This window comes from Heliangelus exortis, chromosome 1 (genome assembly GCF_036169615.1).
Source record: "Heliangelus exortis chromosome 1, bHelExo1.hap1, whole genome shotgun sequence".
Taxonomy (NCBI): domain Eukaryota; kingdom Metazoa; phylum Chordata; class Aves; order Apodiformes; family Trochilidae; genus Heliangelus; species Heliangelus exortis.
The window spans coordinates 54,377,900-54,395,851 of NC_092422.1; positions in this window are offsets into that span (position 1 = coordinate 54,377,900).

Below are 17,952 nucleotides of genomic sequence, written 5' to 3' on the forward strand. Positions count from 1 at the left end.
CATATTAGGACTTAGTGATGGTTAAATATTATTAAATAATACTGAAATAATATAGTTCATTTTAGTTCATTTTTACTGGAAGGATGGTCACATCTGGTATCTAAAAATCAAAATTAAATATTACTTGGGAGTTTGAGTTGTGAATCATGTTAATGCATTTTTTGCTAATGGCTAAAATGCTAACCAAACAAGGAAAACTAGTCTACTTCAGTAATATTTGTATAACTCGGATGACTTTTGTGGGATTTTCTCACAATTAACAAAAGACAGCATTTCACCTTCTAGGCAAATGTCTTCATGGTGCACCCTTATAGGCTTTGCAGGAGTTTTATACCAAGAATACAGCTGGACCCTGCTGCTTTCATGGCACTGTGCCATGGCTTACGAGAAAGGAAGCCAGACCCTGTTTCTGAAATAATATTAGTAGGTACAAAATTTCAGTGTATTCACTGTGAGCATCTTTCAAAAAATTTTTGATCAGCCTAGTTCAAAGCCACTGTGTAGCCTTATTTCTAAATTGTATCTAACTGCCATCACTGAGATTACATATCTAATATGGTCACACTTCTGCCCCATCCAGTTGATCAGATCTTATCTAGGTAAAGCTATTCAATTTATCTGTCTTTTTCTTCTTTTTGTTGTAACAGAAAAACACATCATAAGGTACAGGCTGTACTCAATGCTTTGTAAATAGAAACAATAAAATTCTAAACTAACTTTCTGCATAGGCACAAGCAAGACCATCTCTCAAAGTTTTATTCCTTTCCACATAAGAAAAGGGCTATAAAAAGTTTTGGTGTAGGATTCTATCATGATAGCTATTGTTTGTAGGTTTCACATGTTGTGTGATGCATACAATTATGAAAGTGAGAATATGTGGGGGTTTTATTTGTTATCTTTTGGAAAACAATCTTTTAGCACTAATGAAAAGCATTTCACTTTGGAACCTGTAACTCTTAACACCTTTTAAGTAAGACTGAAACAAGTTTTAAAAAGTCTTTTAATTTTCAGTTAATTTATTTTAGTTATACTTTGTGAGAGTACTGTACAAATCCAGCAGAGTTAGATTGAACATAAGGAGCAAATTATTTACGAGAGTGGTGAGACACAGGAATAGATTCCCCAGAGAAACTGTGGGTGCCCAATCATTGGAAATGTTCAAGGTCAGATTGGACATGGCTTTGGGCAGCTTTATCTAGTGAAGAGTGTCTCTGCCCGTGTCAGGGGAGTTGCTTTAGATGATCTTGAAAGATCCCTTCCAATCCAAACTATTCTATATGATTCTATATTAAAGAAAACTGATCCCAGTATTGGCCCTTGGAGTGCACTGCTAGTTGTGATCTCCAACTGCATTTCTTAGCACTGATCACCAACTTCTGGGCTCTGTTGTTTAGCCTGTTTTCAGTCCCCCCTTACTGTCTGCACATTCAGCCTATACTTAAACCCATTGTTCTATGAGGACCTTACAGAAGACAGTCTCAAAGACCTTGCTGAACTCCGTACAGATAATATCTACTGCTCTCCTTTCATCTACCAGGCAAGTTAATTCTTCACAGAAGTTTATCAGGTTTGTCAAGTGTGCTTTCCCCTTGCTGAATCCATACTGACTACTGATGATTTTTGTACTTCTTGTGCCTGTGAGTGGTTTCCAGGATTCATTGCTCCATCACTTTGCCAAGAATCAAGGTGCAGCTAACCAGACTGCAGTTCCCTGGGTACTTCTTCTTAAAGATAACAGTGATGTTTGTTTTCCTCTAGTCTATGGACACTTCTTTCAATCCTTATATGTTGCCTTAATTCTTGCAAGAGTGGTCAGGAGTTGTAGCAATAAGCCAAAATTAAAAGTCAGCAATGATGACAGAGAACAAATTTGCATCACGAGAGACCACTGGGTTTTCCCTATCCCTCTTTTAATTAATAAGCATTGTGATCCTGATAAGAACAAATCAGCACATGATTTATGACCTAGCTCCACCTAGTCAATAGGTATAAATTAGTTTTTAAAATCCATTTTTTTTGGAGGAACTACATGATTAGACTTGAGTGTTCTCTTCCCCCCTACAAAGGGATGCTTCTTTGGTAAAATTTTTGCCTCCAGTTCTGTATCTAGGAATTACTAACTGAGTTTGTGTTTTCACAGTAAGTGCACCTATGAACAGCAATTCTGAACTGTTATATCTTCCTTTACAACTTTGTGCATCCGTCTCAGAGCAAGTGCCTAGTGAGTCTTTGAAGGAGCCACATTTTCAACTTTGCAAACTATCTCAGTGCAAGTCCTTTTCAAGTCTCTGGAACAGGCAATGTTGACTGCACACACATAATCCTTTAGACAAAAACCACTGACCAAGTCATTGGATGGAAACTCCTCTCTGAAAAGGAAGTCAGGGGATCCAGTCTGAGCCTCACAACTCAACAGGAGAGCCTTCCTCAGACAACATGTAGATCAATACCATGAGTGATCAAAGATTATCAAGAGTGGCCTCATAATGACACCTGTCAGCTCCCTCAGCACTTGTATGTGCATCCCATCAGGACCTATGGTCTTATGCATGCCCTAGAAGAGTAAGGATTCTATGACATGACCCCTTTCCACCAAGGGTGCACCTTCCTTTCTCCAGATTTCTCCCCCATCCCTGGGACCAGAAATTCCTGAACTCCGGTCTTCCTAGAAGATCTCCATGATCCCTTTCTGTGAGAATAATTATGAGGATGAGAAGGAGGCTGAAATTTCTTAGAGCTGACACTTGCACCAAGGTCAAGATTTCCATAAATGACAAACACAGAACATGTGAAATATTCCTGGGTTCCCTAAACTGGATGTATAACCTAAACCAGGCATACAGCCATACAGATGCTACCTATTTACTGCTGGGTTTGTGATTATATCCCTTGTTCTTTGAATAATTTTGTCCCGGTTATGTTACTAGAAACAAAACAGCAAATGGAGGCATGACAAGAGAACTAAGCCAAGTTTTTATAAATTTATTTATATATCTATCTATATATATAAATATATAAATAAATATATTTATATGGTTAATTTATTTTTTCCCATACTCTCTTAGCAGTATTCCCCTAAACTTCCACTAATTATCTCTAGTGTTCCCCTACATTTTCTTCTATTTTCAAGACCTTCAGTAAGTGTTTTTTCAGAACTTGCATTACTTATGCTAACCTGATATTTTTTGCCGGCCTCTCTTACAATTCCTTCCATGAAGGATGCTTTTGTGATCAAAATTCTCACAAAAAATGATGAAGAATGGATGATCTGTATATTTAATATAATCTTCAGTAGAGGATAATAGCATTGATAATCCATTATCACTAGCACCTTTATGACAACTTCTATGATATAGTCCAAAACATGGTGTCCCATAAACAGTTGGCAAGAAGATAGCATGATGAGTTTGGAATGACAAAGTGTAAAGGATGTATGACTTTCTGGAGAAAGAACTCACTCCCTTTTGTCATTTTAAATAATAAGATCAAAAGGTCTGAACAGGTAGGAGGCAATGTTTATGTCAGAAGAAATAAAAGGAACACTTTTTTTCTGTTATGTGTCAGACATGAGGCTTCAAACTTTTTGTGTCAGCTTATTACAGGCTGTATAAAGATAAACTTTTCATCATCCTCAATGGTCACATATTGAAGTCAACTATCAATTCTGTTTTTTCAGCATTCAGTTTACATGTAGACTGTTTTCCATTGAGATGAATATGCTGTCTTTCTTCCTGAGCATTTTTTAAGGTGTATTCATGACGGATAAGGTATATCCATTTTTTAATGGGTTTTTTAGAAGAAAAGATGTTCAATGATTAAAAATTTCACACCATAGTACTAAAAATGTTTAACTTTCATAGAAACAGGTTAGGTTGTGCTGACTACAATATTTTTTCTCACAATAAACACGATTTGCATTGTCTTGGGATATGTGTTTCTTGTTCTGTTTATCTGTCTTTGACATTCTTGCATTTTCGACATTACTGAATAACCTCATATAGGCTCAGATAAATAACTCCTTTTTTAAAAAAACAGCCACATTTGGTTAAAGAAATATGATAAATATAATGCTTTAATTTAAATAAAGATTTGACACTGAATTAAAGTATTCTGTTATTGATTTATTGAAAATATTTAATATTCTTACTGAAAAGTGCTTCATTAAAAACCATTTCAAACATATTTACAGTTTTACATGTATATGAAATGAGTGCACTGAAATCATGACCTATGGGTACACTGGTAAGAATTGATATTAGACTTTTGATAACATCAAAGTGCCATGCAATGAATGCCACATATCTTTAATAGCTTTTGAATAGTATCAGATTTTTGTTCTCATTGTGTTGGTTAGCTGTGACAGGTGAAAAGGTCAATTTTTATTTATAAGGCAAGTGTAGTTGATATATTTTTAGACTTGTCGCCACTTTTACTGTTTATGAGACTTTTGTCATGTCTCATATTTGGAATAAAATATTGATATATTAAAAAATAACACTACTAATATATTGCTACTACTAATAATACTACTAGCCAATAATAGGATATACAATGCCACGTGTAGATGTGACTCTGTACACTGGATGAATATTCTCTGAACAATAAAAGCTAACTATCTATTGAGCTACATTTCTTTTCAAAATACAAATGGTACAAAGGACTTATACAGTAATATTTTACTTGAGAGCCATGCACTTCCCTTCTCTTTTTGTGGAATTGAAGCCAATAAACAAAGAGAATTTATTTTAAAAATATAGGCTCGTTATAGCTTTGGCTGTGTCTGCCAATAATTGTCAGCTAATAGCAGTGAAGTAACAAGAGCTTCATAGAAACCAAAGGACTCACCTGTGCTTACATACCAGCCCTTCAGAAACAAGTCCCTGATCTTACTCACTTGGAACCAACCTTCCAAGCTGTGAAGTTTACAAATTATCATATCAAGATTCACTCTCCCCAAAGACTGCATTCACAATGAGACCTGTCAGGTTGAAAATATCTGTGAATATCACAGTAAGAACATCAATTTCCTTTCAGTATTAGTTTTTTAGCAATTTTCTATACTTAAAAGATTGGAAAGGCAGATCAGATTTCTAGCTTTGTGCTTTTCCTTCTTTTATGCCATTTTTGTACAAGTTTTGTCTGCATTGCTAGACTGCTACATCCTAAAATTTAATAATATTCTAATAAGTGACCAAATAGTTAGGTTCTTTTTCTAATTGTCCAACACCATAATCACTCTAAGGAAAATCATACAACGGCAGGTGGAGATGCTGTATAAAAGAGCACAGTTCACACTGTTCCAGCTTCACATCTTTCATTGCTGTTTATAATAAGCTAAAGAATAGGCTTTGGAAGGTCAGACACACATTGATTTGGACTCATGACCATGAAACTATGTTGGCTACTGGGCAATCTTTGTTAAACAGAAAGATACAGAATGTAACTCACCTTAGAAAATCACTGTGGGTGGTTGAAGACTGAATCACTTTCAGGATCATAGGAAGCATGTTCATAGATCATGAGGTCAGGTGGGTGTGCGCATATTTGCAGAAGTATTCAAAGAACAAGTCTGTTGCTTGATCTCAAGGTCTTTTTTATTAAGCTAGGTACTGTGTTTCATAGACTGTCATGATGAATGAAGTGTGTACAGGAATGTACACATTAGAGTGGAAGAGTTATTGAAAATTCTATGTTTCCTCTTGTGACCCAACCCTCTTAGAATATGAATGGGGCTGCAAAGGTTCAAGTACAGAGAAAAATTTGGTATTTATTTTGTAGGAATAAAAGAAACTTAAATAGCAGTATTCATTTTCATTTCTTAAATTGTAATTCAAATTAGCAGTTTTGACTGCAAAATTCACCCTTTTTTTTAAACCCTCAAAGTGCATGCTGATAGAAAAGCACTAGTATCATGGGGTGCCCCATCATAGGTCACAGGGTATAGTCTTGTTTAAGTAACAGGATAGTTGACCTTAGTACATCTCACCTCTACATCTGTTCACATCTAAAGCCACACATTTTTCCATGTCAAAGTCTTCATCTCCCATGTCAAAGAATCATATCACACTTCATTATATGTGCTTCTTCATCGTTGTCTTATCTGCTGTCATTTCTAATAGTAATAGCAGTTAAAATTTTGGGCTGTCTGCATGATGGGGCCTCAGAAGTCTGCCTGTGTTACCAAATTAGAAAGCTTTTTGGTGCACAATTTTACCTCATGTCTGTAATTAGTTGAGTGGTATGCACTGATGTGATCACTAGAATGCTCAAGGCTGTTCCTCTACCACTAGTACCAAACCTCTCATAGAATCAGAGAATCACAGAATGGTTGGAAGGGAACTCAAGGATCATCCAGTACAACCTCTCTCAGTAGGAACGGGGTTAGGTTGTGATGGCCCAGCACCTTGCCACCTGCCAAAAAAATTACTTAGAAAAAGATATTTGTAAATTCTATTAATCAGGATAACAAAGGGCAAAGCAGTCTACTTATTGCCAGACAAAATCATTCCAGTGATTCAACTTCTTCAGTGTCATTTCACCAAGGTTTCCAAGGAAGATAAAAGAAATCCAGATGGAAATTGATAAGGTATAACATTGTGTTAAAGATAAACTATTTCTCTACCTTGTGAACATAATCTGAGTATTTCTTTTTGCCCTGAAACAGGGTAATTTAAACTACTTCCATAACCCAGGTTTTCTCACTTGTGTAATTTTACATAGCAAGAAGGCTTATGTGACTCCTCTGGCCATGACAGTTTCCTTTCTTGTACCACAAGAATATGACTTTTGAACCTTTTGGCCAACTTTATCAAAACTAACATGAACTCCAGGCAGAGTATGCTAGGGTAAATGGGTTTCAAATCCATTCAGTAGATAGTATTTTACACATGTACAGATTTTTTTTAGCAATGGCAAGAAGACCTGGTACAGTTAGGAAAAAAAAATATCTCTTTATTAACACCAAATATTTATGTGGTATGTGCCTTGTATCAGGGAGAAGCCAGAGCAGGGCAGCTCCACATAAAGTGATAAGCTGAGTGTTGAAACAAGCTGACCCGTGCTCAAGTAGGGCAGTGATCCCAATGTCCCAGTTTGAGCCAGGATAGAACCATATTTCTTTCTAGTAGTTTTACTATCCATTTAAGTATCTTCTTAAGTAAATGTATTTACTGAAATTGATGGCAGGCTTTTCAGTCTGTGTCTACTTCTAGGAATGATAGCACATGATGTTTACAGTTGGTGTTGGACAATGATATGCAGAGTCAAGTTCACTGCTGGGTTCTGAAAAACATTTTATATTCCAGAAGAAAAAGGGAGTAAAGGGGTCCTACTTGAGACCTTTCTCTGAGGAGGAGCGGAACAGACAGGTGACCAAAATGGACCAAACCAAGTATTCCATCCCACACATATTATACTCAGTATAAATTTGAGGAATCACAAGGGTCAATCTCTTTTTGTGCGCATCTGGAGTCCTGAGAGGACTCCATGTGTCTGCCTTTGATCTCAATGTGTGCATTCCTGAATCCATGCATTCCTGAATCCATGAATTCCTGTATCCAGCTCCCATCCACTGCTGACTCCAGAAGTGCAGTCTGGGACTTTTCCAGGGATGTCCTATGGCCTTGATGGTGGTGCAAGTGTTTGGAGGGGTGGGGAAGTAGCATGATAGTGGCTTGGTATGTATTTGCATATGTTTGCATACATTTCATTGTTTTCCTTTACATCAGTACTGTTTCATTAAAACTGCAGTTTAGTATCTAACCCATAAATTTCTTTACCTAGTTTTGTCTCTTTTCTCTACAGGGAAAGTGGTTAATAGAGAGCATATGTCATTCATTTCATTGATGACCCAAAATTAAACCATGGCACCCATCCTGGATGCATGCTGTCTCACAACACCTGCACAGGGGTAGCAGTAGCACGATGGTGAGGGTGACAGTAATGTCACCCATCAGAGGGCTACAACCAGCAGGCAAAGGCACAGGAAAGGATTAGATCCAGGGTCCTGCTGGTTGTCCAGCAGCTGTGAATGAGTCTGGGTTATGACATTCTTACTGTGTGTCTCAGACCTTGATTGGGTGCTCTAGGCTGAGTTGCTGCAGTGTTCCTGAGGCTGGACAGGGCCATTGGGGCTTGTGGATGTACACAGGGGGCCCTCTGCCCAGTGCTCACAACTAGCATGAAGCTCATTCCTGATAAATATATGTTACAGTTTTATGTTCCTAAAGCTACACTGGAACATGGCAAATCACATCACAGTCCCTCTCTCTATGTGCCACTGAAGTCACACGTACATTTGCTGTAGTAGGAACCAAGGTAGGATCAATGATTGATTTTCTATTTTATTTTTGATTTTACTAATTTTTTAAATTATTATTTCTAGGCTACACAAAAACCTAAAAAGCCTTGGAAGGAGATAGAGTTTATTATGAAACAAGGATAAATTTGATGTAGTAACTCTGAGGCAAACTTGTATTCAACTACTATTCCCCTAAGCCACAAATATTTTATGTAGTCTTAGAAGGCTTCTTAGAGTATTATGTTAGATTAAAAGAAAAGTAAACAAGAGTTTTAAATGAGCTAGTTTTAAAAAAAATATTTAAATTTTATTACCTTTGTCATCTCTCTGGAAAGACAGAAAATTATAACTACAAAACAAGTACATCATGGGGAAAGTTTTCTTTTTTGTACCTAGTTGTTTTGCTTTGCTTTGCTTTGCTTTGTCTTGTACAGCCTAGTAGTAAGACATGAGTGACAAAATTGATGGTTGCTAACACTCAAATTTTTATATTATTATATGAATAACAGCAATAATCTTTTATGTGTTTAAAGACTGCACTATCTACCTGTAGTTCTGAGGTAATAAATCTCAGATGTAGGGTTAAGTCTAACTCAGGCAAAGTTCCAGCTAATGTAATAAGCCTTGCTTTCACTGCCCAGCATTTTCTCAAAGAATTTCCTTCAGTATTTCTTGACATTCCCTACTTTTTCACCACAGATGAGTTTAATATTAACTAGTAAGGAAAAATCAGAGTTTTTTACATCTCTCTTCCTCTGATAATAACTTATTTGATATTTCTTACTTCCTTACATAACCTACAAACCTATGATCACCTGAAACTGTAAATCACATAGTGATTTAGCAGTTAAAAGCACCTGAGAAACCAAAAGCATCTCAACAGCTATGTTGAGACCAATAATAAGCAAAACAAGTCTAGTTTGAAAGCTACTGTAGAAATTGTAAGTAAGGTGGTATTGTATAGATTCATACTTCTTCTCCACAGGGACAGAATAGTCTCACATTGCTTACATTTCTACAGATTTATGGAGTTAATGCCTGTGGGCATAACTGACCTCATAACTCTTGAATTGCTGAGCACTTACTGGTAAAGAGTTCACACTAAGCTTTCCAAGTGATTTATGTCTGTTTACCAGTTACCAAGTACTCTAGAGATGGCTTCATCCTACAGTGGATTTGCTGGAGGATTTAGGGGAAGGAAGAAGCACACAAGAAAATTTGACTTTGTCTTTTGCTTGCTGATCAGCTCACAGATAGAATTTCAGCCAGTATTTGAATCATAATCCTGGTCAATTAAAATCTAAAGACACCCAAAGAAAGTGTTGAGTAGGTAAAAGCATAGAAGTGCTCACAGAGAAGTAGAGGGTTCCTCCTGATTTTCTGAAAAGATATTAACCACTTAAGTATATGGCATCTTGAAATTTCCTGAGATGTAGATTATCTTCCTAGTCTTCAACTGTATCATTGACTTTTATTTATAACTCAAGTCTTGGACTATTTATACTGTCCTATTTCCATCATTATCCTGTTGAAAGCTTACAAATTTAAATGAAACAAGAAAAATGACATCTCCTTTTTGTTAGGCAATTATTGATACAATCATAGATCTGTATTACTTACTTGCTTGGGTTAGTAGGTCTGCAATGCAACACTCTTGTTCAAAAATATCCTTCAAAAGAAGATACTGTTTTTTAAAGTGATTTGCACTAGTGGAACACTGCAGAAATGCACACTTTTGGGAGAAAATATTAGCATAATTTACCGGTATTTTCATCAAATGCATCTCACTATTACAGTTATGGTATACCTGAAAAGCAGGACTGTGTCAGTTTAATGCAGAAGCAATTAAACTCTATGCTAGCAGTACTAAAAGTGATGGAGGGAACAGCAAAACTCCCAGCATTTTAACAAATTTACATTTTTTCCCCTTAGTTCTTCAATATCACCTGTCAATAAAGCACAAGAGCAAACCATATCATTTGGTTGCTTGTCAAATGGATGACTTTTATGTATAACTTTAACTTGTAAACTTGGTTTCTTTTTTTACAACAATGAAGATTACAAAGGTAATTTGAAACCCGTAACAACAAATTTGGTTTTAGTTTTTTGTCTCTCATGGACCAATTTAAAAGCACCCTACAGACTCTGAAGACAGCCTAGACAGTAACAGACATTCTGCACCCAAAGGATAGTTCTCATGCCTGCTAATTTCCTTTACTTCTTTTCACCCATCGTTGTACAAAACTTATTCTATTTGGAATGAAAGCACTCATTTTCTGATTTTCTAGTCTCAGCTGTTAAAATGCTAATTCTCTGTAGTCCAACAGGGTCCAACTTAAACATCAAATATACATTCCAGCAACCTTAGAAGATGAAGACCAACTTAATTTCTCTATGTAGACACAAATGGTTAAACGTTAGTAAACTTTTTAGTAAACTTTAGTAAAAAAAATTGGAAGAGGAATTTCAAAGTCCCATTAAGCACATAAACATCAGCAATTTTACCTGAATTCCCCATTCTTAAGCTCACCCACTCAAAGTAATTAGATACAGCCTTTACACTTCTGAAGTTTCAGTGGCCTTATGTTTTTAACACATGTATTAAAAAACATAAGTTTTTTCCAGTTTCCAATGGTTTTTCTTCCTTTTTCTCAGCCAATTTAATTTCATTGCTAAAGAAACATCTGCAAGCTGAGAGTCATAATCAAGCAAAGCAGATCTAGTAACAGTCTTCTGAGGCTGAAAATGTTTTAGCAGAATATCTGGTTTACTTTAATATATGTTTCTACTTCCATTGTGGCTTTCCATAAGAAGAAGCTTCAAGGTAAGGGAATTACACTATTATACCTTAGAATGTTATTTTCAACCACTACCCTTTACTGTAAAATGATGAATATTAAGAAAAGATAGAAACAATATTTAGATTCCGTAATATATATATATATATATATATGCCAGCTCTTCCTTTTTCCTTCATGATTGTCAGGTTTATTTAGAGATATTGCAATAAAATCAATTGTGCGTGTTGGGTTCTGTTGTGTTGGTGTTCTGTTCTAACAAATCATAGTACATATTTGCCCTAATACCTACATAATCCCCATCTACAGTTGTTTTTCAAATCATAGACTAATTTGGGTTGACCTTAAAGATCATCTAGTTCCAGCTCCCTGCATGGGCTGGGACACCTTCCACTAGACCGGGTTGCTCAAGGCCCCATCCAACCTGGTCTTGAACACTTCCAGGGAGGGGGCAGCCAAAACTTTTCTGGGCAAACCGTGTCAGTGTCTTACCATCCTCACAGGAAAAAAATCCTTAGTAATGTCTAACCTAAATCTCCCCTCTTCAAGTTTGAAACCTTTTTCCCTTGTCCTCTCTCTCCACACCCATGCAAAAAGCCCCACCCCAGCTGTCCTGTTGGCCCCTTTCAGATATCGGAAGGCTGCTGTAAGGTCACTTTGGAGCCTCATTTTCTCCAGTCTGAACAGCCCCAACTTCTTTAGCCTGGCTTCACAAGGAGGTGCTCCAACCCTCTGATCATTTTAGTGGCTCTCTTCTGGAAACATTCCAGGAGCTCTGTGTCCTTCTTATGCTGGGGACTCCAGAACTGGACACAGCACTCCAGGTGGGGTCTCACAAGTGCAGAGCTGAGGGGCAGAATCACCTTCCTTGACCGACTGTCTCTGCTTCTTTTGATGCAGCCCAGGACCCAGTTGGATTTCTGAGCTGCAAGCACACATTGACAGCTCGTGCTGAGCTTATGGTCCACCATGACACCCAAATCCTTCTCCCCAGTTGAGGGTTGTCCTCAATCCTTTCTCCTCCTAACCTGTATTCATGGGATTGCCTCCACCCAGGTACAGAACCTTGCGCTTACCCTCGTTGAACTTCATGCTGTTTGCACAAGCCCACTTTTCAAGCCTGTCAAGGTCCCTCTGGATGGCATCCCTTCCCTCTAGCATGTTGACTTGACCACACAGTTTGGTGTTGTCTGCAAACTTGCTGAGCATGCATTGATTCCACTGTTCATGTTTCTGACAAAGATGTGGAACAGCACAGGTCTGAGTACTAATCTTTGAGGAACACCACTCGTCACACATCTCCATTTGGACACTGAGCCACTGATCCTAACTCTTTGGGTGCAATGTTCCAGCCAGTTCCTTATCCAAATATGATATATGAATTCCAAAATCTAATATTGTATATTCAAATAAAATCATTTAATAAAGCTAATGCACACATTTAAAAACAGGGCAAAAGAGGAACAAATATTTCATTGTATTGATTTGCTCTATTTTTTCCGTGAATATTTAAATTTTTATTTTCATAGTATTCTTCATTTGTATTACAGTTTTGTTATAATTTCTCTTTTGTGAGCTTACAGGCACTTGACATATGTGACAGATTGTATAAAAGCATTACTCTCAGAAAATTCCTGTTTTCTTTATGAAATTATTTTTATCAGTGTCTTCACAAACTATTTAAAAGTTTCAGACATTATGTGACTAGAAGTTAGGCATTGTACTATCTGACTGCTCTTCTCAGACATCACATGAAACACCTAACTGATTTGGCAATTACATAAAATCAGTAGCATTACTCTTACAGTGATGTTTGTAATATTAATTTCAAATACTGCTGTAACAAATAGAATCTCCTATAAGGAATACTATCCCACCAACTTTTTACTTATCGGGATATAAGTTGTCACATGCAAATGTTGCTAAACAATTTTTTTCTCACGTTGTCTCTCATTTTTTTTAGGCACTTCTTTCCACACATAATTTCTTTGATAAAATTTCTCTATATTAAAATCTTCTTCTGTTTTGCCCATCTGCTTTATGTACTTTGATAGGGAATAATAACTGAACCACTTTCAGTATTCCTCTCAGTAGAAGATAGCATTGAACAATTTGTTAAATCCTATTACTATTTCATTTCCAACTGGAACAAGTTGTGCTTCTCCCAGAACATTTCTGTGGATGCTCACAGAATAGTATCTAGATATTATACAATTAGTATGAACTGGTAATTATTCATATCAGTTGGAGTGCTAACCTGTGCTATATAAATTTTGAACTATGTAGGTTTTAATCTGGACATGAACATATAAACATTTTGAATAAGCAAAAAATTGATTCTGAGAAGAAGAATAACTTGGTAGGTAAACTCCTCTGCTGAGGAACTGTCATTTAAAATTAAAAAAAAGCTAAATGTAAGTGTGGTTATGGTTTTTCTGCTGTTCATCAGCTTGAATATAGGAAGGCTAAATATCAAGGACCAAGGAGTCTAGTAGAGGAAGTTTTAAGTCTTTGAAAGTAAATCAAAACCATTCATGGAACAGCCAATTCCTTCAGAAGAATACATACAGATTAGACATTTACAGTTGTAAATGGTAGGACTGTTAAGCAATTTCAGTTTCCCTGAATGGCTTTGGATGTGGAACAGTGAATAGACTAGAAACCAGCAGTAGTACAAGACACCCATCAGGTACTGAGAAATTAAACCTTTCTTTTCTCCAAACCATTCCAGATTTGTGAGCTAGCATTTTAACTCTTTACACTACAAGCAGTTGACTTGTTTATGAGCAGTGCTATGTTGTCAGGATTCCTAGTAAAAACCTTTCTTTTCTCCAAACCATTCCAGATTTGTGAGCTAGCATTTTAACTCTTTACACTACAAGCAGTTGACTTGTTTATGAGCAGTGCTATGTTGTCAGGATTCCTAGTAAAAACTATTCTGGGACAGGTAATAACATAAAGAATTGTCATTGTTTTTCATGTGACTAAGAATTTTGAATTTCTTGGGGTTTAATTGCTTATCTAAGGACACCTTGAGTGGGTTTTCACTGTCTCAAAAACCAAACTGCTTAAATATGCCTGAAGCTGCATATAAAATAATGGAAGCAATGGAAAACACTAGACACTGAAAAAGGCAAACATGGGCAGTCTGGACTCTCTGGAGCATCTTAGACTTGTAACATTTATTTATTTAACATAACATGTTTAATAACCAAAGCTTTTAGTCTCTCCCTTAACCTTTTTATACAGCCTAGAATGCATGTAAAACAAATAAAGGAAAAGTTCAGTGAGATCATGTGGCTGTAATAAGCATTATTGACATTCTTTATCAAGAGGCTGTCAGTTTTAGTGACTCATTTGCCTCTGTGGACTTGTATTATTTAGGTCCCATGCTAACTGCTGTTCACCCATTAGGCTTTCAATAAAGACAGAACATAAAAAAAAATGCTAAAAGGCACCACTGAGCCACAGGGAAATTCAAACTGATCTGCATGCTAGAGATAACAGAGCTACTAAAATCAAGGGATACAGAGTTCAAAATGAGATAATTTCAGGTAAGTCTCCTTCAGAATGTATTTTACTCAGTTTTATTTTGTAGCAATTTGTTGTCTGTTATTTTTCCTAATAGAGGTTGCTGTAAATGTGAACAAATGTTTGAGAATCTCAGGGTTTTGTGATAAAGTAAGAACTTCAACAAAATAAAATTGGAAAGAATAGTTTCCAGATATATTGCTTTCCATAACAAAGTGCATCACTAGGATTTCTGTTGAGCTGATTCTTAGAGCAATCTTGATAAACAGGCACCATCCCATTTTATATACATTAAAACTAAATTCCTTTATAAACCAGACTAAGTTGTGCCTTCTGCAGTCACATTCCTCCTCCAGCTCTACCTGGCAACATCATTCCCTTGTGCCTCAACCAGATGCATGTCAGAAGCTAAATGAGCTGGTTCAGAGAGATACACAGACAGAAAACAAATCACATTTTTGTTGATTCAATTTACAGACAAAGTGTTTCCTTCAGTTCAGGCACTGCAGTCTTCAACTCATTGTTAAACCATAGTTAAGGAAACAGGGATGTTGGGAGAGGACGTTTGAGGAGGATTGCAATGACCCTTTCTTATTTCAATTTAAATTGTCATGGGAGTGTATTCCTGAGACACAAAGGCCCATGTCTTAGACTAATTCATAGACCTCCACCTTCTACATCTAGGCCAGAGACATTGCATGAATTTCCCCAATTCAGGCTAGAAATATGTCGTCAACCTCAGAGTTGTCACAATGATTGCACTCTTTCAGGGCTTGAGAAATGAGTAAGGCCCCCAAAATGAGTGATTCCACACAGTTTCCAGTCTCACATTTTTGATTTTTCACTAACATGAGCTCTTTTAAAATGGGATCTTGGTGGGTGGGCTTTAGCACAACTGAAAATAAATTATAAGGAAGGGAATGTGAGATCTTGACATAAAGGATCCCTTGAAATAAAGGGAGGAGAGACCAAGGCACCACACTTTTGTTTTAGGTTTTTTTATTGGTTTGGTTTGGTTGGTTGTGGGTTTGTTTGTGGTTGTTGATGTTGTTGACACCTATGTTTAAACTGGCTTAAGCACTTCAGGAATCTTGGTTTTACCACTGAATTGAGACTGAGGGTACAATGGACAATTAAATATAATTCTTATTCTTTAGTTTTAAAGAATCACATTTATCTGTATGAAGGATATGCATCTCATCCACAATGTTAGGATTTTCCATGACATTCATGCCTAATTTTAGATCACCAATTTGGACTGAGGCTGAATAGTAGTCAGATTTCTTCCATATGACAACAAGCTATTACCACCTGCTGGGGACAGTCTGTCAACCCTGGAGCTCTTCCACCCTTACAGTCCAGTATGCTCCACTTCAGCAAAAGTTAAATAAAGGAAACACTTGCTAGTCTCAGGATAAATCTGAGGCACTCAGTAGAAAATGACATAGTAATACATTTTCTCCTTTTCGTTTTCAGGGATGAGGATGAAACTGTGTACTACTGAAATTTAGGAGGATCATTGTTTCAATATGGAAGTCCTTTCAGGAGCACAAGTGGATGAGTGGAAAATACGAAGACAGATATTGCTTAGGAACACTACTATACAGATGATCCTAAAAAGTTTTAGCATGCATTTGGATAAATAGTTATAATATTAATAAAACAACTTTTGAAAAATGCGGGTTTGGAGTAAGTGCAAACCATCAGTCTCTTTTGAAACTTTTGAAACAGTTAAAACTACTGAAACCCTTTTTTTTTTTTTCCTCAGTTTCTCCTTTCTTTGCAGTTTTAAATACTAATTCTCTTGTATTACCCTTCTACATTTTTATTTTAGTAACCATTTCTCTCCAAATCCCCTTTTCTGTACATTTGGAAATATGTGGTGGATATTTTTAATGTGGCAGAAGTTCTGTCAAGCTGAGGCTGTCTGTGATTGAGTTTAGCAATATTTTCATGGTTCAGATTTCTATTCACTCCAATAAAGAGACATCTTAATGACTGAGGAAGTGGCTGTGCTGCTAAGTCTAAAGGTTTGGTCTCAAAGCCATTTCAGTGAACATCTTCAGACCTTGAGAATAAGGACCTGAATAAATGTGTGGTTGTTTTCACATCTTTTTCTCAGTTTTTCCTAAACAAAGAGAAAGATTGGAACGATAGAAAAGCAATGAAAATAACTAACTTTTTCTTTAACTGTTGACTTTAAAACTGATCTCTAACATGTGGCTCACTGAGAGCATTCTGTTGAAAGATCCTCTGATACTGCCTTCAGCCTCAGGAAACTGTCACAGCTGCTATGGTCCAGGCTGACAGGAAAGTAAAGAATGATTTTGCCTGCAGCATATTTCTTTTTTCCCACTGTTGTCCACTGAGAACTGACAGTCACAATTCTAGCAAATTCAAGATGTGACTTTGCTTGCTCCTGATTTAGGTGAAATACTTAGTGCAAGAGCTAATAATTTTTTGCAACTGAATGAAGCTTATAGAAGAGGCTGTCACAAAACAACAACATCACATAGTTTTAGAAATTCAGAATAGCAAATTAGTCAAGAAGATCCTAAATTCAAATCAAGTAAATTAGAGATCATCAGAGACTTCCACTTGCTAAAAAAAGTTTGGCAAGAACAGTTTTAGAATTAAAACAAAACAAAAGAGACAAGCAAACAAAACCCAAAAACATTTTATTTCTATGCTCAAAAATACTATTATAGTTAAAGACTCATTAAAATTGGGGGGGGGAGGGAAGGAGAAGATTACTGCTATCAAATTGGTATTCTTCAAAAAACAATCATTTTTCCTGTTACATCTTTGTTGGAAATGGAGCTTGCTATAAGGCTTTTATATGGCAATAATGCTATTATGTTCTTTTGCATTGTAATGATTCTATGTTGTAATGCATTTTGATGTCACTAGAGCAAGGGAACAGATGCTGCAATTAAGACCCCTAAATGGAATTCAGTCCTTAAAGATTCAGAGATCCTGTGCAAAATTTTAATACCCTGTCTCTTCATTATGACATCAGTGGCCAGAAGATGATCAATAATAAAATTTGGACTACTGTAATGATGCAAGCTGCATACTGACAGAGAAACAGGCATCTTTTTCCCAGGCTGTAAAGCAAAACAGCTGATTTGTCTATGTCCAGAAATTTGTAGGAAAGTGGAACTGCAGCTAAATCAGACCCCTAGAATTTTTCATGCACTTTTCAGATACCAGTGACAAGGTAGGGACACTAGAGAACCAGACATATTCCTTTAAATTACATCCATGACACCTAACATATACTGCAGAAAAGAATATTTTTTCTAAAGCAAAAGCATATTGTTA